The sequence below is a fragment of the Aplysia californica genome, unplaced genomic scaffold, assembly GCF_000002075.1.
Source record: "Aplysia californica isolate F4 #8 unplaced genomic scaffold, AplCal3.0 scaffold00720, whole genome shotgun sequence".
NCBI lineage: Eukaryota > Metazoa > Mollusca > Gastropoda > Aplysiida > Aplysiidae > Aplysia > Aplysia californica.
Window position 1 is genome coordinate 45,538 of NW_004797990.1, and position 4,396 is coordinate 49,933.

The window sequence follows — 4,396 nt, forward strand, 5'->3', positions numbered from 1 at the left end:
ATATAGAGAGAGAGAGAGAGAGAGAGAGAGAGAGAGAGAGAGAGAGAGAGAGAGTCATTTTTTTTAAATAAGAAAGAGGGTTGACCTTTCACATACCTGCGTTTTCGACCGACAGACTTATTAAGCAAATGTGAAAATTTCTTGAGCGATTCCATGACTCATGGAAGTAGAAGAAATCTCTCCCACAAAAACGACGACACTTCCTCACAAGAAGAACCGCGACAGCACGATGCACTATTCGTCCCAGAAGGTCAGACACACCGTCACTGGACTCAACACAGGCGGGAACGTTAAACCAAGCCGAAGTGACCACCACAGAAACCCTCTCGTCGTTGCGTTGGATGACGTTGCTATTGTCCAGGTCAGTTCACTTGTTTACCACAAACAAGAGTCCGCATTAAACTGACATCAAACACCAAACATCACACACACATACACACGCACGCAGTGTTTGTTTCGTCGATCAACAACAATTACGCAGACACATCTGCTAATCGTAGTCAAGCACTATTGACAAAGCCGCGTCGTCGAGCACACAGCCTTACAGAGACGGATCAGACCGCACCTGTCCATTCTCAGGGACCATGAAGGCACCGGACAGGCCTCTATCTAAGTCTCTATCTAGTCTACAGCAAGGTAGGACGCGAGTCTGGCATACCGGATCAAGAGCAGCTGTGTACGCTCGCACTCGCGTGTTCTATCTGACTCAGTCATTCTCCATTGTCCCATATCTTTGAAACTGTCTTTTCGTTCATTTTTTCCCTATATAAACGCAGTTATTGTTATTATTATTATTATTATTATTATTATTATTATTATTATTATTATTATCATAATGACGATGATGAAAATGATGATGTTTTATATAATGGTAGTCCCCAAAAGAAAAACGCAGCGAGCAAACCTAGCCGACCGATACAACAGCACTAATATATTCTAAAAAGTGTAAGCACTTCTTGTATCCCAGAACTCCCTTTTATTTCTTTTTTGTAAGTAATTAGAGCATAATTGTGTTGAATCTTTCTTTTGCTTTTGTAAGATGCCCAGATAAATGATTTAATCCACCACTACGGACATTAACAGACAGTATAACATTGCTAAGTACTCTAGAAACCTTCTTATGAATTAAACTGCAAGGCAGTTTAAAAAACCAACACAATATTATTTTTAAAAAAATCCATTTCACATTGAGCGCTCTGAAGTACAAAATCAAAACCAAAAAAAGAGTAGGCCTACTGCTGCCAAGGTGAATAACCGGTATAAGTCGGGAAATGGTTTGGGGGCCAGTTGAAGATTATGGGGATTCAGTGCTCTTGTATTATGTTATGTCTCATTATTCCTCTGAAAGCCACTACAGCAAAGCTCTGTATTCTCGATCTTTCTTCTTTCGCTTTCACTCTTTCTCTGCCCATCCAACCCCCCCCCCCCCTTCTCTCTCTCTCTCTCTCTATCTTCCTCCCTCTTGTGATCACTCAAATTTCTCCTCTCTTTATACCATCATCGCCCCATCTCTACCCAGCCCCCCCCTCTCTCTCTCTCTCTCTTACCCCCTCCCCCCTCTCTCTCCCCTCTTACTTCATTCACCTTTTTGTACCCATCTCTTGCAAACATCAAGAAAACAACAAGCAGTAGCAAAACACACGCTTCAAATCGTATCAGTTGAGAGAGGGAGGCAAAAAGAACACTGGCCCTCATGAGCACCCGTTAAGATCGGCGATCATCGAAGTTTAGTAAATCACCCCAAGCATTGATTTTACGCCACCAATATATACATATTATGCACGTTCTGCTTTCAGCCAGCACTGGAGGTCAACACGTCATTATGCGATAAAAGAAACGAAATAAACCCGGATTAAATACAGACGGGTGACAGGCCCACAGAAAAGCCAGGGGGATCCACGCTAACTCGCCGTCGCCGTGCATTCATTAAGTGTCTTTACTTCCTCTGACGTCTTCCTGAAGGGGTGGTTGGCGGGTGCTGGAGGGGTGGTTTGGTTGTCCTTCTGTCATGTCCCTACCAAACATCTATCGTCCTTAACTCCCCCCCTACCCCCCTTCCATTATTTTGTGTCTGACACTCTCTATCACTCTCTGTAACAGCTCTCATCTTCGGCACTTATGTGACTTAACTGTGTTGTAAGTGGGGTAAAACTCTTACTAAACATTAAAAACAACAGTTTGGCGACTTGGTATAAGATTTCGATCCCCACCCCGCGCAACTTCCATACACACGTTATGTTCTTAAAATGAAATCAACGCAGAGTAAATAGTAACACATCGACACAATTAGGTCTTGAGCTTTTTAGTGTGAGTAAACAGTAGCACATCGACATAATAACGGTCTTATAGTGTAGTGCATGGATGGAGCAACATAGATAAGACAGACAGACAAACAGACAAACAGACAGACAGACAGACAGACAGACAGACAGACAGACAGACAGACAGACAGACAGACAGACAGACAGACAGACAAACACACAGACAGACAGACAGACAGAGAGACAGACAAACACACAGACAGACAGAGAGACAGACAGACAGAAAAGAGCATTATGTAGGACCAACCAGTCGTGTCCTCTAACCAACCAGTAAGTTTCAGATTGGAACATTGGAGGGTTCAACTTTACTTTTACCGACGACTTATCGAACCTGTACCCCTCGCTGTCCCAGATCTTATGGTGCCGGTCTGAGCTGTAGAATACAGCAAATCGACACAGTGATAGCCACGTTCTATTGAGAAACACGACGACAACTGTCAGATGGAGCAGGCTACGCTGTAACGTGCATTAATCATAAATTATTCGAACTAATCAGATATCTCATAACAAAACAGTGCATCAAATGAACTGTCAGGTTAAAAACACCGTAAGGGATGAAACGTAAATGTTGGCAAGAGGACATGATAACCATAATAAAAAGGAGAAGGTGGAGATGGATTGGACATGTTCTGAAAAGAGAGCCAGACTCTATTGTGAAGACTGCCCTCCACTGGACACCCGAAGGACGTCGCAAAAGGGGCAGACCCAAAGTGACCTGGAGACGCACAGTAGAGTCTGAAATGAAGTCCTGGAATCATTCGTGGGGAACGCTGACCAAGATGGCCCAAAACAGACAGAGCTGGAGATCCTTTGTTGCTGCCCTAAACGCCAGATGGCGTAATGGGTATCAAGTAAGTAAAGGATGAAAGAAAACAGAACAGCGACCACCTCCTTGTTTGCACACACCAGTTTAGTCACACAAATCTACAACTTCACAGATTGAAGTTGAGGCAATTGTTTCAGCAGAAATGCACGCCAAAGTTTCTGCAACGGTATGTACTTCTATAAGCACGACTACGAATATATCGAATAGGACAAATTCTTATTGTCAGTTAAAATAAAGAGGAACATATAGTTACCCAACGGTCATTAACACCCCCCCCCCACCCCATCCCAAAGATGTATTTTGTAAAGGAAAGAAGTTAAACTTGTTTATGACACCCTTCAACCTCTCGTGGAAGGGCACTTTATGATGCATTTACCATGAAAAGAAATAGAAGGAACATGCCATGCCATTCTAAACAGCCCCCGACCACCCAGATGGTGACATATCCGTCTCTTTAGACATAACCAGTGCAGGTTGGGACTCCTCCATCACTTCACTGTGGCGAAACCTCTCACTAGAGTAGGCAGGACACAAGAGTGAGACAATTACAACGTCTAGAACCGTGTGACTCAAACCAAAAGGATCGTTCAACATAGACATCTGTCATTTTCCGACTTAATAAACCACCCTCTGACTAGCCTACAAACACGGACGCGCACGAGTGACATTATATGAAGCTTACAATAAAGAAGAAAACATATTTTCATTACTGATCCTCTCAATCCAATTATAATCTGCGCACCACTGTTCATTTTTCTACAATATTTCTTCTTCTTTTACTTTCCATACTTTTTGCTGACACGTCCATTTCTTGACTTGCGGCGCCACGCGAACTAAAAGAGAACTCCAAAAAGCAGGAAGTCCTGTGCAGAAAGAACATTCGGCTTTCAACAAATTTACGGTAACGTCCGTGAGGTTCGGATCACAGTTTACCTCCTGCGGTCCCGGTGTTGTGTCAATGGCATTATTCCCGGCCCTGTCTTATGCACGTTGGGTATACGGTTGCATAAACACTTTACGGTTCTTTTTGGCCTTTTCAATGTCGACGTAATTTTAGAGACATAACGCCCCCTGGTGTTCCTCTTTCGCCCGGGTATTTGTGACATCTTGCACTCTCTGCCTGTGTTGCTCTCTTCTTCTCTGTGCCAAAAATACACGCCTTTCCCGGATCTCAAGTCTTAGGGGCTATTCTCGACCATGCAGATACTACAAAAAAGGAGAGAGAGAGAGAGAGAGAGAGAGAGAGAGA

The 4,396-nt window shown here is 43.5% G+C and overlaps 1 protein-coding gene across 1 annotated transcript in view; it reads right to left on the minus strand.

Moving 5' to 3' along the window:
• The window catches only part of LOC101859817 (serine-rich adhesin for platelets), a gene marked incomplete at its 5' end in the record, with an annotated part of 209,444 nt that overhangs the window by 35,932 nt on the left and 169,116 nt on the right, over positions 1-4,396 (minus strand).